We start from the raw sequence: 22,227 nt of genomic DNA on the forward strand, positions 1-22,227 counted from the left end.
GCAATCTTGTTGTGTTTAATGCTTGTCACTAGTGCACGAGTGGCATGATCTTAGATTTAAGCTCTATACTTATTGCTTAGATTGTATCTACAAGTTGTTTGCACATGTCTATGTCCGGAACCCGAGGCCCCGGAGTGACAGCAACTGGGATAACTGGAGGGGAAGGCTTAGGTATGAGGATGACATGTTTTCACCAAGTGTTAATGCTTTGCTCCGCTCTATTAAAAGGAGTACCTTAATTACCAGTAGATTCCCTTGAGGCCCGGCTGCCACCGGCTGGTAGGACAAAAGATGTTATGCAAGTTTCTCATTGCGAGCACGTATAACTATATATAGAAAACATGCCTACATGATTAATAGACTTGATGTTCTGTCTTAATGCTATTTCAATCCTGTCAATTGCCCAACTGTAATTTGTTCACCCAACACTTGTTATTGGAGAGTTACCACTAGTGTAGATAGTTGGGAACCCCGGTCCATCTCTCATCATCATATACTCGTTCTATATGTCATTGGAAGTAGTATCAACTATTTTCTGGTGCCATTGCCTCTGTGTTATTCATCGCTGCTGTGTTACTGTTACTATTGCTCTCATATCACTGCTGCTTTCACATCACCCCTGTTACTAGTGCTTTTTCAGGTGCAGCTGAATTGACAACTCAGTTGTTAAGGCTTATAAGTATTCTTTACCTCCCCTTGTGTCGAATCAATAAATTTGGGTTTTACTTCCCTCGAAGACAGTTGCGATTCCCTATACTTGTGGGTTATCAAGACTATTTTCTGGCGCCGTTGCCGGGGAGGCATAGCTCTACTCATAAGTTCACCTGTGGAGTACACTCTACCTCTCTCTGTTTTTATTTTATTTTGTTTTGCTAGTTTACTTTTGTCTAGTTTAATTGTGATTAGTTTATTTTTGTCTAGTTTCTTTTTGTCTAGTTTTATTTTTATTATATACCCAAAAATCCATAAAAAATTGAAAAACCGAAAAATTAAAAACTGTTGTTATGGGAGTACCCAGAACCTATTTGGAGCTTATTGAAATATATATGAATTATAGAGAATCAAGAACGGGTAAAGTTATGAGTGCTGTGATAGAAAAATTGAATACAATTGCTAAAATCTTGCTTAAACGCCATGATATAAATTGTTGCTCTCAACAAGATACTAAACATCTTAAATTTCAATGTGGCTTTAGTAAGGAAGTTTTAATTAAGAACTATAATTGGAATAACTATATTTATTTTGGGTTCGAAGAGGTAGAACAATTTGTCTTATTTATGGGAGCTTCTGAAATAGAATCCTTCATGTCTAAAAATTATGAAACTTGTGTTGCTTGTAAGGACCTTAAAGATTATGTCTCTTCTATCCTTAATTTTTGCATAGAAAGTTACAGCGATAATCCTTATATCATTGATTATAAAGAGAGACTCATTAATGCACAAGAATGCACTCACAATTTGCAGGAACCAGTGGAAGAAGAAATTGATGAACCTGAAAGCTCATTGGATGAAAAAGAAGAGGAGAGTGATGAACAAAAGGAGGAAGAATGGATTAGCTACTGATGCGTGTAGTTGGCACGTCCGTTGGGAACCCCAAGAGGAAGGTGTGATGCGCACAGCGGCAAGTTTCCCTCAGTAAGAAACCAAGGTTTAATCGAACCAGTAGGAGTCAAGAAGCACGTTGAAGGTTGATGGCGGCGGGATGTAGTGCGGCGCAACACCAGAGATTCCGGCGCCAACGTGGAACCTGCACAACACAACCAAAGTACTTTGCCCCAACGAAACAGTGAGGTTGTCAATCTCACCGGCTTGCTGTAACAAAGGATTAACCGAATTGTGTGGAAGATGATTGTTTGCAGAGAAAACAGTAAAACAAGTATTGCAGCAGATTTGTATTTCAGTATTAAAAGAATGGACCGGGGTCCACAGTTCACTAGAGGTGTCTCTCCTATAAGATAAAAGCATGTTGGGTGAACAAATTACAGTCGGGCAATTGACAAATAGAGAGGGCATAACAATGCACATACATGACATGATAAGTATAGTGAGATTTAATTGGGCATTACGACAAAGTACATAGACCGCCATCCAACTGCATCTATGCCTAAAAAGTCCACCTTCAGGTTATCGTCCGAACCCCTTCCAGTATTAAGTTGCAAAGCAACAGACAATTGCATTAAGTATGGTGCGTAATGTAATCAACAACTACATCCTCGGACATAGCGCCAATGTTTTATCCCTAGTGGCAACAGCACAACACAACCTTAGAACTTTCTGTCACTGTCCCAGGTGTCAATGCAGGCATGAACCCACTATCGAGCATAAATACTCCCTCTTGGAGTTAAAAGCAAAAACTTGGCCAGAGCCTCTACTAGTAACGGAGAGCATGCAAGATCATAAACAACACATATGTAATAACTTGATAATTAACATAACATGGTATTCTCTATCCATCGGATCCCGACAAACACAACATAGAGTATTACAGATAGATGATCTTGATCATGTTAGGCAGCTCACAAGATCCAACAATGAAGCACAATGAGGAGAAGACAACCATCTAGCTACTGCTATGGACCCATAGTCCAGGGGTGAACTACTCACTCATCACTCCGGAGGCGACCATGGCGGTGTAGAGTCCTCCGGGAGATGAATCCCCTCTCCGGCAGGGTGCCGGAGGAGATCTCCAGAATCCCCCGAGATGGGATCGGCGGCGGCGGCGTCTCAGTAAGGTTTTCCGTATCGTGGTTTTTCGTATCAGGGGTTTCGCGACGGAGGCTTTAAGTAGGCGGAAGGGCAGAGTCGGGGGGCTGACGAGAGGCCCACACCACAGGGCGGTGCGGGCCCCCCCTTGGTCGCGCCGCCTTGTGGTTTGGCCACGTCGTGGCCCCACTTCGTATGCTCTTCGGTCTTCTGGAAGGTTCGTGGCGAAATAGGCCCCTGGGTCTTTGTTTCGTCCAATTCCGAGAATATTTCGTTACTAGGATTTCTGAAACCAAAAACAACAGAAAACAGGAACTGGCACTTCGGCATCTTGTTAATAGGTTAGTTCCAGAAAATGCACGAATATGACATAAAGTGTGCATAAAACATATAGGTATCATCAATAATATGGCATAGAACATAAGAAATTATCGATACGTCGGAGACGTATCAAGCATCCCCAAGCTTAGTTCTGCTCGTCCCGAGCAGGTAAAACGATAACAAAGATAATTTCTGAAGTGATATGCCATCATAACCTTGATCATACTATTTGTAAACATATGTAGTGGATGCAGCGATCAAAACAATGGTAATGACATGAGTAAACAAGTGAATCATAAAGCAAAGACTTTTCATGAATAGTACTTCAAGACAAGTATTAATAAGTCTTGCATAAGAGTTAACTCATAAAGCAATAAATCAAAGTAAAGGCATTGAAGCAACACAAAGGAAGACTAAGTTTCAGCGGTTGCTTTCAACTTGTAACATGTATATCTCATGGATAATTGTCAACATAGAGTAATATAACAAGTACAATATGCAAGTATGTAGGAATCAATGCACAGTTCACACAAATGTTTGCTTCTTGAGGTGGAGAGAGATAGGTGAACTGACTCAACATAAAAGTAAAGAATGGTCCTTCAAAGAGGAAAGCATCGATTGCTATATTTGTGCTAGAGCTTTTATTTTGAAAACATGAAACAATTTTGTCAACGGTAGTAATAAAGCATATGAGTTATGAAAGTTATATCCTACAAGTTGCAAGTCTCATGCATAGTATACTAATAGTGCCCGCACCTTGTCCTAATTAGCTTGGACTACCGGATCTTTGCAATGCACATGTTTTAACCAAGTGTCACAATGGGGTACCTCCATGCCGCCTGTACAAAGGTCTAAGGAGAAAGCTCGCATTTTGGATTTCTCGCTTTTGATTATTCTCAACTTAGACATCCATACCGGGACAACATGGACAACAGATAATGGACTCCTCTTTAATGCATAAGCATGTGACAACAATTATTATTCTCATATGAGATTGAGGATATATGTCCAAAACTGAAACTTCCACCATGAATCATGGCTTTAGTTAGCGGCCCAATGTTCTTCTCTAACAATATGCATGCTCCAACCATGAAGGTGGTAGATCTCTCTTACTTCAGACAAGACGGACATGCATAGCAACTCACATGATATTCAACAAAGAATAGTTGATGGCGTCCCCAGAAACATGGTTATCGCACAACAAGCAACTTAATAAGAGATAAAGTGCATAAGTACATATTCAATACCACAATAGTTTTTAAGCTATTTGTCCCATGAGCTATATATTGCAAAGGTGAATGATGGAATTTTAAAGGTAGCACTCAAGCAATTTACTTTGGAATGGCGGATAAATACCATGTAGTAGGTAGGTATGGTGGACACAAATGGCATAGTGGTTGGCTCAAGTATTTTGGATGCATGAGAAGTATTCCCTCTCGATACAAGGTTTAGGCTAGCAAGGTTATTTGAAACAAACACAAGGATGAACGGTGCAGAAAAACTCACATAAAAGACATATTGTAAACATTATAAGATTCTACACCGTCTTCCTTGTTGTTCAAAACTCAATACTAGATGTTATCTAGACTCTAGAGAAACCAAATAAGCAAACCAAATTAGCAAGCTCTAAGTGTTTCTTCATTAATGGGTGCAAAGTATATGATGCAAGAGCTTAAACATGAGCACAACAATTGCCAAGTATCAAATTATCCAAGACATTTTAGAGTTACTACATGTAGCATTTTCCAATTCCAACCATATAACAATTTAATGAAGAAGAAACTTCGCCATGAATACTATGAGTAGAGCCTAAGGACATATTTGTCCATATGCTACAGTGGAGCGTGTCTCTCTCCCATAAAGTGAATGCTAGGATCCATTTTATTCAAACAAAACAAAAAAACAAAAACAAACCGACGCTCCAAGCAAAGTGCATAAGATGTGACGGAATAAAAATATAGTTTCAGGGGAGGAACCTGATAATGTTGTCGATGAAGAAGGGGATGCCTTGGGCATCCCCAAGCTTAGACGCTTGAGTCTTTTTAAAATATGCAGGGGTGAACCACCGGGGCATCCCCAAGCTTAGAGCTTTCACTCTCCTTGATCATATTGCATCGTACTCCTCTCTTGATCCTTGAAAACTTCCTCCACACCAAACTCGAAACAACTCATTAGAGGGTTAGTGCATAATAAAAATTCACATGTTCAGAGGTGACACAATCATTCTTAACACTTCTGGACATTGCATAAAGCTACTGGACATTAATGGATCAAAGAAATTCATCCAACATAGCAAAAGAGGCAATGCAAAATAAAAGGCAGAATCTGTCAAAACAGAACAGTCCGTAAAGATGGATTTTATTAGGCCACCAGACTTGTTCAAATGAAAATGCTCAAATTGAATGAAAGTTTCGTACATATCTGAGGATCATGTACGTAAATTGGCTTAATTTTCTGAGCTACCTACAGGGAGGTAGACCCAGATTCGTGACAGCAAAGAAATCTGGAACTGCGCAGTAATCCAAATCTAGTACTTACTTTACTATCAAAGACTTTACTTGGCACAACAAAACTCAAAACTAAGATAAGGAGAGGTTGCTACAGTAGTAAACAACTTCCAAGACACAAATATAAAACAAAAATACTGTAGTAAAAACATGGGTTGTCTCCCATAAGCGCTTTTCTTTAACGCCTTTCAGCTAGGCGCAGAAAGTGTAACTCAAGTGTTATCGAAGGGTGGTGCACCTACAGCGGGGTTTGGAGTTTTCTCAACCATGCATAGTATATTGGATACATAAGTTTCAGCGTCTCCCTTCTCATTAATCTTGGGCTTGCTACTCTCATCGAACAAATTTTCAGGAACAAGCCAAGCATAGTTATGTTCTAGTGCATCATTCATAGCTAGGAGTTTACATGGTATTGGTGCTTTGATCTCCCCACCTTCATTAGCATTATTAGTGTACCTTATCCTATCTATGTCCATTTTTTCAAGGAGACCAACGAAATTAGTATGAGAACCAAGCATATTAAATTTAGCGAAGACCTTTCTAGCCTCTCTTGCTAGACCACCAAATTCTCTAAGAAGGGTTTCTAAAACAAAATCTTTCTTTTCCCCCTCTTCCATATCACCAAGTGTAAGAAACATGTGTTGGATTATAGGATTGAGATTAACAAATTTAGTTTCCAACAAGCGAACTAAAGCAGCAGCAGCAATTTCATAAGTAGGAGCAAGTTTTACCAAGTGTCTATCTTCAAAATCTTCAACGGTACTAACATGGGTGAAAAATTCTTCTATATTGTTCCTCCCAATTATAGACCCTTGTCCTACCGGTATGTTCTTTGTGGTAAAATTAAAAGGAAACATGATGAGTAAAGTAAATGCAAGTAAACTAATTTTTTTGTGTTTTTGATATAGCAAACAAGACAGTAAATAAAGTAAAACTAGCAACTAATTTTTTTGTGTTTTGATATAAGTGCAGCAAACAAAGTAGTAAATAAAATAAAGCAAGACAAAAACAAAGTAAAGAGATTGGGAAGTGGAGACTCCCCTTGCAGCGTGTCTTGATCTCCCCGGCAACGGCGCCAGAAATTTGCTTGATGCGTGTAGTTGACACGTCCGTTGGGAACCCCAAGAGGAAGGTGTGATGCGCACAGCGGCAAGTTTCCCTCAGTAAGAAACCAAGGTTTAATCGAACCAGTAGGAGTCAAGAAGCACGTTGAAGGTTGATGGCGGCGGGATGTAGTGCGGCGCAACACCAGAGATTCCGGCGCCAACGTGGAACCTGCACAACACAACCAAAGTACTTTGCCCCAACGAAACAGTGAGGTTGTCAATCTCACCGGCTTGCTGTAACAAAGGATTAACCGAATTGTGTGGAAGATGATTGTTTGCAGAGAAAACAGTAAAACAAGTATTGCAGCAGATTTGTATTTCAGTATTAAAAGAATGGACCGGGGTCCACAGTTCACTAGAGGTGTCTCTCCCATAAGATAAAAGCATGTTGGGTGAACAAATTACAGTCGGGCAATTGACAAATAGAGAGGGCATAACAATGCACATACATGACATGATAAGTATAGTGAGATTTAATTGGGCATTACGACAAAGTACATAGACCGCCATCCAACTGCATCTATGCCTAAAAAGTCCACCTTCAGGTTATCGTCCGAACCCCTTCCAGTATTAAGTTGCAAAGCAACAGACAATTGCATTAAGTATGGTGCGTAATGTAATCAACAACTACATCCTCGGACATAGCGCCAATGTTTTATCCCTAGTGGCAACAGCACAACACAACCTTAGAACTTTCTATCACTGTCCCAGGTGTCAATGCAGGCATGAACCCACTATCGAGCATAAATACTCCCTCTTGGAGTTAAAAGCAAAAACTTGGCCAGAGCCTCTACTAGTAACGGAGAGCATGCAAGATCATAAACAACACATATGTAATAACTTTATAATTAACATAACATGGTATTCTCTATCCATCGGATCCCGACAAACACAACATAGAGTATTACAGATAGATGATCTTGATCATGTTAGGCAGCTCACAAGATCCAACAATGAAGCACAATGAGGAGAAGACAACCATCTAGCTACTGCTATGGACCCATAGTCCAGGGGTGAACTACTCACTCATCACTCTGGAGGCGACCATGGCGGTGTAGAGTCCTCCGGGAGATGAATCCCCTCTCCGGCAGGGTGCCGGAGGAGATCTCCAGAATCCCCCGAGATGGGATCGGCGGCGGCGGCGTCTCAGTAAGGTTTTCCGTATCGTGGTTTTTCGCATCAGGGGTTTCGCGACGGAGGCTTTAAGTAGGCGGAAGGGCAGAGTCGGGGGGCTGACGAGGGGCCCACACCACAGGGCGGCGCGGGCCCCCTTGGCCGCGCCGCCTTGTGGTTTGGCCACCTCGTGGCCCCACTTCGTATGCTCTTCGGTCTTCTGGAAGGTTCGTGGCGAAATAGGCCCCTGGGTCTTTGTTTCGTCCAATTCCGAGAATATTTCGTTACTAGGATTTCTGAAACCAAAAACAGCAGAAAACAGGAACTGGCACTTCGGCATCTTGTTAATAGGTTAGTTCCAGAAAATGCACGAATATGACATAAAGTGTGCATAAAACATGTAGGTATCATCAATAATATGGCATAGAACATAAGAAATTATCGATACGTTGGAGACGTATCAGCTACCCATGCCAACCTTCTAATGAGAGTAACTCTTTATCTCTTACACTATTTGATTGTCCTCCATGCTTACCAAAGGAGGATAAATGTTATGTTCCTGTGGATTCTCTTGAAATATTCCCTATGAATAAAACTTGTGAGAATAATTATGCTACTGTTATTTATGATAATCCATGCTACTTTGATAAATCTTATGATAATTCTTTGTTTGTGCCTGATGTCGAAATGCATGGTACTAAAGAGTTTTGCTTGGCAAATGTTTATGATAAATCTCTAGATGATGGTCCTATGGTACTTGATAATATTAATTGTACTACTAATGAAAATGGGATTGGAGAGGTCTTGACTTTATCTAGGAGTCCCATATCTTTTGAGATTGATCAATCATCTTGTTATATTATTGATAAAAGTGGGTTTGAAAGTTATAATCCTATTATTTTTGAGCTTGATAAAAATTATGTGTTTATAGATCATGATGCTTTATGTGATAGTTATGTTGTTGAGTTTGTTCATGAAGCTACTGAAAATTATTATGAGAGAGGAAAATATGGTTGTAGAAATTTGCATGGTACTAAAACACCTCTCTATATGCTGAAACGTTTGAAGTTACTCTTGTTTTATCTTCCAATGCTTGTCACTTTGTTCTTCATGAATTTATTTGTGTACAAAATTCCTATGCATAGGAAGCGTGTTAGACCTAAATTTGTTTCATACTTGCTTTTTGATGCTCTCTTTGCTTCAACTCTCATCCTTATGTGAGCATCATTAAAATCACTGAGCCCATCTTAATGGCTATAAAGAAAGCACTTCTTGGGAGATAACCCATGTTTTTATTTTTCTACTGTTTTGTTGTGTCTTGAAAGTTGTTACTACTGTAGCAACCTCTCCTTATCTTTATTTTATTGCATTGTTGTGCCAAGTAAAGTCTCTAATAGAAAGTTGATACTAGATTTGGATTTCTGCGCAGAAACAGATTTTTAGCTGTCACGAATTTGAGTAGATCTCTCTGTAGGAGACTCTAAAAATTCTGCCAATTTGCATGCGTGTTCCTCAGATATGTACGCAACTTTCATTAGTTTTGAGTTTTCTGATTTGAGCAACGGAAGTACCTCTAAAAAATTTGTGTTTACTGACTGTTCTGTTTTGACAGATTCTATCTCTGTTTTTTTGCATTGTCTCTTGTGGACTTTAAGCAAGGCTTTCTATACGTGGAGAGCTGTAGCTAATGTTTTATTGAGTTCTTGCAATGTGTCACTACAGGACTAAAGTGGATTAAAGTTTTTTTGAGTACTAACCCCTCTAATGAAGTTTATGAGAAGTTTGGTGTGGCAGAAGTTTTCAAGGGTCAAGAGAGGAGGATGATATATGATCAAGAAGAGTGAAAAGTCTAAGCTTGGGGATGCCCCCGTGATTCATCCCTGCATATTTCAAAAAGACTCAAGCGTCTAAGCTTGGGGATGCCCAAGGCATCCCCTTCTTCATCGACAACTTATCAGGTCACCTCTAGTGAAACTATATTTTTATTCCGTCACATCTTATGTTCTTTACTTGGAGTGTCTGTGTGCTTTTATTTTTGCTTGTGTTTGAATAACTTCGGATCCTAGCAATCCTTGTGTGGGAGAGAGACACGCTCCGCTTTTTCATATGAACACTGGTGTTCTTCGTTTTACTTTTAAGGTTCATGACAAAAGTTGGAAGCTACTGCACTTATTGTTATTTGGTTGGAAACAGAAAATGCCTCATATTGTCTTGGATAATTTGATACTTGGAAATTGTTTTGAGCTCTCAAGTAGATCATGATTAAAGCTCTTGCACCATGGAGTTTAAACCTATTAGTGGAGAACTACCGTAGAGCTTGTTGAAATTTGGTTTGCATGATTGGTCTCTCTAAGGTCTAGATATTTTCTGGTAAAAGTGTTTGAGCAACAAGGAAGACAGTGTAGAGTCTTATAATGCTTGCAATATGTTCTTATGTAAGTTTTGCTGTACCGGTTCATACTTGTGTTTACTTCAAACAACCTTGCTAGCCAAAACCTTGTACTGAGAGGGAATGCTTCTCGTGCATCCAAAACCTTGAGCCAGAACCTGTGCCATTTGTGTCCACTATAACTACCTACTATGTGGTATTTTCTGCCATTCCAAGTAAATACTTCATGTGCTACCTTGAAACAATTCAAAACTTCATTATCTCTTATTTGTGTCAATGTTTTATAGCTCATGAGGAAGTATGTGGTGTTTTATCTTTCAATCTTGTTGGGCAGCTTTCACCAATGGACTAGTGGCTCATCCGCTTATCCAATAATTTTGCAAAAGAGCTGGCAACGGGGTTCCCAGCCCCAATTAATTAACTTTCATTAATAATTCTCTTCACATGTTTTGCCCTGATTCATCAGTAAGCAACTTAATTTTGCAAATAGACACTCCTTCATGGTATGTGAATGTTGGAAGGCACCCGAGGATTCGGTTAGCCATGGCTTGTGTAAGCAAAAAGGTTGGGAGGAGTGTCATCTATAAATAAAACTAAATACATGTGTAAACAAAAGAGAAGAGGGATGATCTACCTTGCTGGTAGAGATAACGTCCTTCATGGGAGCCGCTCTTTGAAAGTCTGTTTGATGAGGGGGTTAGAGTGCCCACTACCATTCGTTGACAACAACAAACACCTCTCAAAACTTTACTTTTATGCTCTCTATATGATTTCAAAACTTAAAAAGCTCTAGCACATGATTTAATCCCTGCTCCCCTCTGCGAAGGGCCTTTCTTTTACTTTATGTTGAGTCAGTTTACCTACTTCCTTCCATCTTAGAAGCAAACACTTGTGTCAACTGTGCATTGATTCTCACATACTTGCTTATTTGCACTTATTATATTACTTTGTGTTGACAATTATCCATGAGATATGCATGTTGAAAGTTGAAAGCAACTGCTGAAACTTAAATCTTCCTCTGTGTTGCTTCAATGCCTTTACTTTGAATTTATTGCTTTATGAGTTAACTCCTATGCAAGACTTTTTGATGCTTGTCTTGAAAAGTACTATTCATGAAAAGTTTTGCTATATGTTATCTATTTGTTAGCAAACTATAGATCGTTGCCTTGAGTCACTGCATTCATCTCATATGCTTTACAATAGTATGATCAAGATTATGTAAGTAGCATATCACTACAGAAATTATTCTTTTTTTATCGTTTACCTACTCGAGGGCGAGAAGGAACTAAGCTTGGGGATGCTTGATACGTCTCCAACGTATCTATAATTTCCGATGTTCCATGCTAGTTTTATGACAATACCTACATGTTTTGCTCACACTTTATAATGTTTTTATGCATTTTCCGGAACTAACCTATTAACAAGATGCCGAAGTGCCAGTTCCTGTTTTCTGCTATTTTTGGTTCCAGAAAGGCTGTTCGGGCAACATTCTCGGAATTCGACGAAACAAAAGCCAAACATCTTATTTCACCGAGACGGACCAGAACACCAAAGGGGAGACGGAGAGGAGGCCCAGGGCCCCCAGACCACAGGGCAGCGCGGCCTAGAGGGGGGGCGCGCCAGCCTATGGTGTGGGCCCCCCAGGCACCCCCTTGCGCCGCCTCTTCGCCTATAAAGTCCCTCGCGACGTAAAAACCCTACACCAATTGACGAAACTCCAGAAAGACTCCAGGGGCGCCGCCGCCATCGCGAAACTCCGTTTCGGGGGACAGAAGTCTCTGTTCCGACACGCCGCCGGGACGGGGAAGTGCCCCCGGAAGCCATCTCCATCAACGCCACCGCCTCCATCATGCTCTGCGAGTAGTTCCCCCATGGACTACGGGTTCTAGCTGTAGCTAGTTGGTACTCTCTCTCCCATGTACTTCAATACAATGATCTCATGAGCTGCCTTACATGATTGAGATTCATCTGATGTAATCGGTGTTGTGTTTGTTGGGATCCGATGAATTGTTACATTATGATCAGTCTATCTATATAAGTTTGTGAAGTTATTGTTGCTGCAATCTTGTTGTGTTTAATGCTTGTCACTAGTGCACGAGTGGCATGATCTTAGATTTAAGCTCTATACTTATTGCTTAGATTGTATCTACAAGTTGTTTGCACATGTCTATGTCCGGAACCCGAGGCCCCGGAGTGACAGCAACTGGGATAACTGGAGGGGAAGGCTTAGGTATGAGGATGACATGTTTTCACCAAGTGTTAATGCTTTGCTCCGGTGCTCTATTAAAAGGAGTACCTTAATTACCAGTAGATTCCCTTGAGGCCCGGCTGCCACCGGCTGGTAGGACAAAAGATGTTATGCAAGTTTCTCATTGCGAGCACGTATGACTATATATGGAAAACATGCCTACATGATTAATAGACTTGATGTTCTGTCTTAATGCTATTTCAATCCTATCAATTGTCCAACTGTAATTTGTTCACCCAACACTTCTTATTGGAGAGTTACCACTAGTGTAGATAGCTGGGAACCCCGGTCCATCTCTCATCATCATATACTCGTTCTATATGTCATTGGAAGTAGTATCAACTATTTTCTGGTGCCATTGCCTTTGTGTTACTGTTACTGCTGATGTGTTACTGTTACTATTGCTCTCATATCACTGCTGCTTTTACATCACGCCTGTTACTAGTGCTTTTCCAGGTGCAGCTGAATTGACAACTCAGTTGTTAAGGCTTATAAGTATTCTTTACCTCCCCTTGTGTCGAATCAATAAATTTGGGTTTTACTTCCCTCGAAGACTGTTGCGATCCTCTATACTTGTGGGTTATCACCTGAATCGGTCTATCTTTTGGTAAAGGTGAGGACGGTGGTCCGTAACGGTCTACCATTAGATATAGGGGAGGGAAGACTTACTAAAAGTCTATGAAGGATTATAAGGGTTGTCCGGGTCGGTCTATCTATGGTTTATAGGACATGGCATACTAATTGTTCGGAACGGTCTACCGTAATGGTATAGAGGAGAACAAATGCCTAGGTCGGTCTCTCCATAGATAAAGGGCAGGACAGACTTACAAAAGGGTGGGTCTGCGGGGTCGTGGAGAAGGCGGTGATTGGCTTGGTTCTTATGTAGGGCCTCACACCAAGGAAGTGTGGACGGGAAAGTACGCCAGGTTGGAAATAAGGATAAGTTCTCTTATGGGAAAAGTAACGCACCTCTGCAGAGTGTATTAAATTGTGGCTTGTCACTCCCAGTTCCGGGAAGGGAACTACGAACGCGGCAGGAAAGGAACTCCATGAAGTTATGGTCAACCTGTGAAGGATGAGGGGCATAGTTTTCAATATAAAATTAACCTTTGAAGAAATGTTTGCGAAACATACATTGATCTGAGACTTTCTGGTCAAAGGTCGTAGCTAGAGCATCAAACACCTTTTTCCCTTTTGAACTTGTTGAGTACCTCTGTACTCAGTTTCTTTCGACACCCTTGCTAGATTGTGACCATGAAGAGGAAGCCAATACTGAAGGACTGGAAGGGGACTACGAACTGGTCTACGAAGAACCTGATTCGACCGGACGAGTAGAAGGTGTGGACTATGGGATAGTCTATGGAGTTGACGACAATGAGGTGGAGGTCTAGGGTTCTACCCTAGTCAACATAGAGCTGAGTAGCATAGTGGCATACTTAAATAAGTTGCTGAGCTCAGTTTAAACTTTATGTGAGTTGTAATCATATCATAATAGTATCTTAGGTGTTCTCATCAGACCTGTGAGAATACCAACTTGTTAGAATCATGTGTGTAATATAATCTGGAGTGTTATGACCTATAATTTTTCTGTTGTACCACTCTGAGGGATGTGATAATTGTGAAGAAGCCCCTTCATGAGGATCATATCAACGACTTGTATACTACAACATGAAGTGGTATGCTGGGTCACCGCACTCACCTTCGGTACGGATCTTAAGGGGGAACTTGCATAGGGCAATCACCGCCTGGGCCACCACTACTACCATAGAATCACGTTAGGAATCAAGGTGAAGCAACATGAACAAGAAAATAAAAAATTGTAGAAATACATCAGATTGTTTGAAGTGATAAGAAATCAAATGAACAATTCAACAGAGGGGTCCTGCATCCAGGCCCTAGCAGCCCGAGATCGGGTTCTCCCTGTCAAGTTTCGGCGCACACGCGCCGGTGGTGTCCATGAATAGCACTGAGTCATGGCCGTCTTCGAATGCACTTGGTTACCACAATGCGGGCGCCGTGCCGTAGTCCTCCACACGAGCACTCTGTCGTCGTGGAAGGAGAGGGGGATTTGGTCATGGCGGTGTGCACATGAGGCCACATGCTCGAAACATCCTCGCATGAGTCAGGGAGCGCCTTCTCCACGTGGGCTACGCTGGGTAGTGAAGGAGGAGGGGGCAGTTGGGTGGGCTATGTTGTGGGTGGTGTAATAAGTGGAGTGGGATGGAGGAGAGGGACTTGATGATGCTAATGGTGACATTTAGCCTAGCTACGCGAACACTAGATGATCGCTAGAGAGCACAGAGAGAGAACATGATGGTCACCGGCGGCGGCCTAGCCTATGAGAACAAAACCGTAGACTTTGGTGCTTCGGGAAGATAGAAAACTGCGGGAGAAAAGGAAGATGCAGAGAGGGGCAAAAAATCGTCCGTATATAATACCTTTTTATTGATTGTCCTTTAGCTAAACTTCTTTGGCTCACGGTTACACTACTAGGAAAAGGCCTATAGATGGAAATAGCACTACCGGCGCACCAGCAAATCCATGCGCCGGTGGCAAATAGTGCTGGCACACCTATATGTCGCCGCGCCGTCGATGGTGTCTTACTACCGGCGCACAAGCAAAAAAGATGCGCCGGAGATAAAGTTCGAAGAGGACCAAACCAGATGAAATAAAATCGAGCCCCTTACCGCCGGCGCACCACCATGTGGGTGCGCCGGTGGTAAGCATCCTTTGAAATGTCCAATAATTATGTAATCTAGTTTTAGTGAAAATTTGAAAAAATGAATTTCGATATACTATGCAAAATGGCCTCATCTTTCGATAAAACGGGATTTCTGGTTGCATACGACCTCCGATGAAAAACTTTTTTAAATCAAAATCTATCTACCAAAATTTCCTATCCGAATTCAAACACCTACGGTCGTTTGGACAAAAAATGGATTCGTCAATTGGAAAACAGAAACAGGACTTTTTTCAGGTTTAAGATTTGGATGAAAAAAAGAAAAAATTACCCCCGGCGCACCACCATACTAGGTGCGTCGGCGGTAAGCAGTACTATATATTCAAGCCGGCCCTCCTCCCTCTTCTCCTTCCTCACTTCTCCCCCTTCTCCTCTTTCCCTCCTCCTCTTCTCCTCACCGACGGCCTCCTCCTCCTACTCCGGTGACCTCCTCCTCCTCCTCCGGTAACCTCCTCCACCTCTGGCCTTCTCCTCCTCCTCCTCATCCGCTAACCCCCTCCACCTTCGTCCTTCTCCTTCTCCTTCTCCTCCTCCTCCTCCTCCTCCTCCTCCACCTCCAGCCATCTTCTCCTCCTACTCCCCCTCCTCCTCCTCCTAAACCACCACCTCCGGCCTCATCATCCTCCTCCTCCTCCTCCTCCTAAACCACCACCTCCGGCCCTCATTCTCATCCTCCTACTCCTATCATACGCTGGCGCAGCAACGGCAACAAGGCGGCGCACGGCCACCGTTTTCGAGGACGAACCCAAGATAGATGAACCCGAGCTAGATCTAGATCTAGATCTAGATTTGATTTTTTTTGTTTTCTTGTATAACTTACCACCGGCGCACTAGACATGTGCGCCGGCAATAACGCGAGTTACCGCCGGCGCACCAACCAACTGGTGCGCCGGCAATAAGCTATTACCACCGGCCTGTTCCCACCGGCGGGCTCTAGTGCGTCGGCAATAGCCCTTTTTGGTGCGCCGGCAATAAGCCTTTTCCTAGTAGTGTTAACTTCACCTTCGATCTTCCACCTCCAACCAATATTACGAATATGTTTGGTAATTGGTTAAATGGGGTAGATAGACAGTCCAAGGCAATAATCCAAATTGGGATCTCTGCTTTATGTTGGTCTATATGTAGGGTGCGAAATGATATTATCTTTAACAAAAAACCATCTTTTAACTTTTTGCAGGTTATCCATATGGTGTCACATTGGGTTCAGCTATGAGCCCTCCTTTCGCCGGAGGGGCAGCGGGATGCCATGATTTTTGGATGCACGCGGCTTCAGATAGTCGCTCTAGATATCTTGTACCATGCTGGCTGGCGGCATACTAGGTGGCTACATTGATGTGTAGTGATAGTATTATTGCTTTTTTCGCTGGTTGTTTTTGTATCAATTCTTGGTGATGCTTGAGCTGTAATAACTACTGAATTCGAAACTTATTGATAAAAGGCCGTGTGCATCATCACGATGCAGAAGTCAGATTTTTTTCCCATTTCAAAAAAAAAACGCTGAACGAAAAAACCGGTGGGACAAAGGGGCAGAAACAAAGAGTTGGGAAGGGGATGATGTATTGGTTGACCAACACTGAGATTATTTTTAGATAGTAGAGAGTGCAGGCCCAGTTTTGACCAACACCGTGCATGCTCTAATTTTCCTCCATAAGAATTTTTTTAGAGGCAACGTGAGATGTTAATTGTTATCTCCTTTTTGAAAGCCATCAGCGCGTGTGACCATTGACCGATCCTTAGGCCCAGTTAAATCCAAACTCAAGTTGACATGGCACTTGATTTCGAATATCTCCCAGTTTGCGTGTAATACCGCCGTGCTAGTTTAATGACAGTGCTTATCATTCTAGCTTCGCGACAGCATTGCTACCAGACTACAAGCTTGCGCCCATTGACCAATTCTCGCTGTTTCCGCCGCGCCTCCGGAGCAAGTTGTACATGATAGGTAGTGTTGTAAGCGACATCCTGCATAAGTCCGTAAAACTATTATACTTTATACTGATTTGCTAAAAAAATTACAACTAGCTTACCGATTTTGACAACTAAGCGAAGCAGATCGGGTGCCGCTTTGCATTGCATCCCTTATGATAGCTGGCAAATGCATTTAGCACAAGAAAAACTCAGTACACTAAAGGCCATCACTACCAGAAATACCAGCTTTGTCGAGTGGGCCAAAGAGACAAAAGCTTATGGGAACTTAGCAAATCTTTTGCAAGGTTTTACGCACGGCAAAGCCCACTCGCTATGTTTTACACAACATATAGCTATTGTTGTGTGTTCTCGTCTGGGAAGACCGCAAACAACTATTTTCGCTATTTTACCATGTAGTTATCCTTGTTGTGGTTTTCCCATTTTTTATCGTGTCCAAATTTTTATCACGTATTTCTATCGGTGTTTATCGAGTTTGTTGGCTTTGCCATTGTCTTTTTTGGCACCACTCGGCAAAGCCAACGTTTACCAAGTTCCGGACCGCCGTACACAGGGCAGCAATGATTTTTCGAGTATTGTGTGAGCTCACGTTGCAAGATTATGGACAACCCAGTTATGAGTTAGAGGGCAGATGGTAGAACCTCATATTTTCTATATTCAGAACCAGACGCCAGCCAGCCGACGGCTAGCCAAACAAATATTACTTCCTATGTCCATAAATAAGTGACTCATCTTTTTCCAGATTTGGTAGTATGTAGATGTATTCGTATTTAGAAAAAAGATAAGTCATTTATTTTTAAACAGAGAGAGTATTATACAGGGAACAAAATGTATAACAATATTACAAACTCAATCCCAGTACACATCACACACTATAAACCTTATTAAAAAAAATTAAGCCACTACTATTACAGTATTACTAGCTATGTTGTAATTTACCAAGCACGAAAGAACACTATCCTCGACCCACCCGAATTTGATCATCAGCGGCCCATCATCTGCACGGCGGGCGCATTGCCGTTGCCGCGCTCGGCGTTGAGCTGCCATCCGATGTCGGGGTCGTAACCGCGGGCCTTGAGCTCCTTGTACTGCTGGACGAGCGAGCACGGCTCGCAGCAGAAGTGGACGCGACGATCGCCGCAGGCCGGCCGGGAGCGCGTCCGGGCGCGCATCTTGGCGCGGTAGGTGCAGGAGTAGATGCACCGGCACCCGGTGAGCGTCGCCAGCAGCGCGTAGAGCGCTCCGGCGATCCCCGCACGACGTCGCGCCGCGGTCCACGATCTCCGCCACCTTCCCGAACGTGATGCACGGGCACCGGCACGTCGGCGCCAGAGGCCGCGATCGTCGAAGCGATCGAAGAGGCCGGAGGACCAGTGCCGTTGGCGGGGGCGCCGCCGACGGGGATGCCGGTGGCCGGCTCGGCGGCGGGCTTCATGTCGAAAGGGCCCGGTGAACTAGGAAGGTCTGAGGTTTTTTATGTGAGGATGTCGCTGTTGTGTTCTGTGCTGCGATGGATGAGAGGGGATATCTGCTGGAGTGGGTTTATATAGCGCAAAGTGTTTTCTAGCGGAGCCGGTAACTACCGGAGTTCCCCTAACCAATCACATAGAGCCAGCTGACCCAGTACAATCATCTACCGTGCCCGAGTATCCCTGCGTATAGTTCTTTTGTGATTTTCTGCTGCCTGTGTAGGTCCCACCCACATGGCTCTGTCCCCTCTGCTCTCTCTCTCCACAACTTCATCAGATTGCTCTCGTACAGCATTGGGTCAGCAGTCAACACTCGTAGAATTGCTAGTCTGCTAAGCCGGTTCTTATCTTAATAAAAAGTTACCTTTTCTGTGTACAATTTTATCATTTACTTTGTATTACCTTCCATTCATATTTGAAAAATTGGAAAAATAGTTTCAGCTCCATTGCAGAAAAAAAAATCAAAATGTTCATAATATTTTTTAATTGTGGATACCACTATCACATCAACAGATTATTGTATATCATATTGAAATGAGCCATCCTTTTTATGATCCAAATTTGACACAACTAACATACCTACGCGAGCTAATCCAACGATATAGAATATATATAGAAGAAATTCAGTTTGTTTCCAGTACATTTTTGAAATCATGATTTTAGTTATTATATATATATATATATATATATATATATATATAGAAGAAGTTCAGTTTGTTTTGTTCACACATATTCCAGTTATTTTTATATAAAAATATGTTTAGTTCATTTTAGATTTTCCAGAAAATATCTTCAAATATGGTTCACACATATTCCAACAATTGTTTTATAAAAATAGGTTTAGTTTGTTTCAGTTTTTTCATAAAATATGACAGAAAATATCTTCATATACGGTATAGTTTTACCATCTATTTTGTGTTATTTTCATTCCAATTTGATAAATCGCAAAATTAGTTTCAGCTCCATTTCAGCAAAATATCCTCAATTTTTGTTTTATTGTGGATACCAGTAACACATCACCATATTATTTTTATCATATTGAAATATGAGACATCCTTCTTATGATCCAAATATGACACAACTAACATGCATATGTGAGCTAATACAACCAGATATGTTACAAGCATGGTATATTGGCATATATTATATTTTTTATTGAGAAGTGCATGGTATATTTATTTTAAATTTATGAGGACAAAATATTATACAATTATGTTTTAGAAATCAATTACATTTTTAGGCAGAAACCAGTTGGAAATCAAGAAGTTTTCATATTTATTTCAGATTTGTCACACATCAGAATGAAAGATGAAACATGGCACAAATAGATCATAGTATTTCATACAGTTTTTCATTAATGTTTCTTTAAGTTTCACATATCATACATAAATTTCAATATCATTTCAAAGTGATTTGACATTCATTTCGGTGCACCACAAATATTTCACAAGTTTACAGAGAAATAGAGTAATCAAATTTGTCTTTTTTTGCAAATGAAATCAAATTCGTTTCAAATCTTAGAGCAAACATTGCCCATATTTGCAAAGAGTAGAGTTTAGCTGGGTAAGAAATAACCATCGCCAAAACCATTGCCCATATTTGAATCCACATCAAAATCCACCAAATAATCCCTAGATCTAGAAACCGAATCCCACACCTAGGATGCACACAGTTTTGTCTTCCTCCGGTTGGTTCTCATGCGGGACGCCGCAGGCCCGCAGTCTCGCCGTCGTCCTGGCCGCAATTCCGTAGCCTTGCCTCTCGCAAGCGGAGGCGCTGCGAGCCTGCACTACAAGCTCGAAGCATCGCTCATGCATGCCACCGCCGTTCTAGGCGCACCCTTGCCGTGGTTCTGAACGCCGTCTTGCCGCGCCAACTCGAGCTTCCTGTTCCGGCCGCGGACCGGCAACTCGAGCTTCCTGTTCTGGCCGCCATCTTCCCGTCACATAGCTGCATCGGCGGAGTTTTTCCTTGATCTAGATTGAGAGAGAGAGAAACGAGAGAAAGATTCAGCCATTCAGGAGATGGTCTGTGCATTGATATTTAAGTGGGCCAACCACGTATTCTATACATATACCAGAACTGTTCTCTACAATCATCAAAAGATACCAAACGAGAAAGAAAAAATACGACGCTCCCAACCCCGAATCGCGATGGACGAGCGAACCGCGGATGCTTCACCGGTAGTTACCGGTTCCGTTAGAAAAATCGCTCTCGTTTATATAGTTGGAGCGCGCGGGTATGAGCGCGTGTCGTGACAAGTTGGCTAGCCGCCTAGTCAAGCAGCGTTTGTTGACCGCGAACGAAACGCGGATAGGTGCGTGCGCCATTGAAGGTGACGAGGTGCCAGGAAACTCACGCCCACTAAGGTGTCGTTTTTTTTTTTTGAACTTATCAATTCTCTAGCGCGTGATATAAATATGTTAGCTTTTTAATCTTGATTCATGTATCTGCACTGTTCATGTCGTTTGCATGTAGTTTAGCTAGCTTGGGAGATGCAGTCCGGTGAAACTTCAATGGACGCGCATATGGCGAGATGCCAAGCTGAGATTGTAGCAAGGCGTGATGCTGCAGTTCTGTGCGATGCAGAACTGATGCGTGAAGGAGTGCGATGGCCTGCATGCTCAAGTGGAGCCGGTTGATCCGGCAAGTCAGTTCTGCATGTGATTCAGCCGAGTGAATCGGTGGTGTATTCAGCCAGTTAGCTGCATGCGTGTGTGTGCTTGGCCAGGTCAAGTTAGTGGCCGGTAGTGGCCTGGGTTAGTGCTGCACTAAGTTAGTGGGTGAGTGGCTTATGGCCGTGTGGTATGTTAGCCTATTTAAGGTCTGTAATCAGCATGTTTGACAAAATGAGAAAGTGGAGGAAAATGTAGTGCATGTGTTCTCACCGGGAGTGTTTCTAGGCAAAGCTTGTTCTCTCCTTGGTGAAGTGTGTGTGTGAGTTCTTGTGAAAGACAAAAGTGAGTTCCAGAGTTGAGAGGAAGAAGAAGATAGGGGCTGAGAGATTCAGCCCCAACAAAATACAACTCCAATTATAAGAGCAAGCTCAATAGTATAGCCAGCAGCCGGATATAAGCAAGATGCAATATCATCTATAGCCAACATATAGCTAACATGTACAATAATTGGCTATATAAATGTACTATTTTGTTAATACTTGGCTCACATTTCACTTTCACAAAGTGCCTAGGAGCACGTGCTAGAACTAGCTCTTACATAAGAGCTCACTTACTTTCTCTCTCCTCTTCTCTCCCCTCCAACTAAGCACAAATATTATATTTAAATTCTTATAGCCCGCTGATTAGATCTTATTGTACTTGCTCTAATACGACTAACTAATTTGTACCTACTCAGTTTAACAGGCGCCGATAGGCTTCTAGCTTGTTGGGCTTGATTTTGGGCCTGGGGTTTGTTTCACAAATCCTACTCCCTCTCGTTTTCTCATTTTCTTGTTTTTTTATTATATAAGCTTTTAGCTAGTTGGGCTCGATATTTTTGCCTAGGTTTTGTTACTTATCAGGTTTTTCTCTCTCGTTTTTCCCCTTCTCATTTTTTTGATCATTTTTGTTATCATTTGACTGAAGCAAGTTTTGTGAGCAACCTAAACAAACAAATATCAAGACTAAAGCAAGTTTGTTGGGTTGTTGAACATGTTTTCTTTTTTTATGTCAAAAATGTTCCAATATGTTTTCTGTGGAACAAGTCTACA

At 42.0% G+C, this 22,227-nt stretch overlaps 1 pseudogene; it reads right to left on the bottom strand.

Moving 5' to 3' along the window:
- Positions 1–17,684: 17,684 nt before the first annotated feature.
- On the bottom strand, positions 17,685–18,986 carry LOC127291979 (cell number regulator 10-like; annotated as a pseudogene).
- Positions 18,987–22,227: the final 3,241 nt, after the last annotated feature.

This window comes from Lolium perenne, chromosome 4 (assembly GCF_019359855.2).
Source record: "Lolium perenne isolate Kyuss_39 chromosome 4, Kyuss_2.0, whole genome shotgun sequence".
Classification (NCBI taxonomy): domain Eukaryota; kingdom Viridiplantae; phylum Streptophyta; class Magnoliopsida; order Poales; family Poaceae; genus Lolium; species Lolium perenne.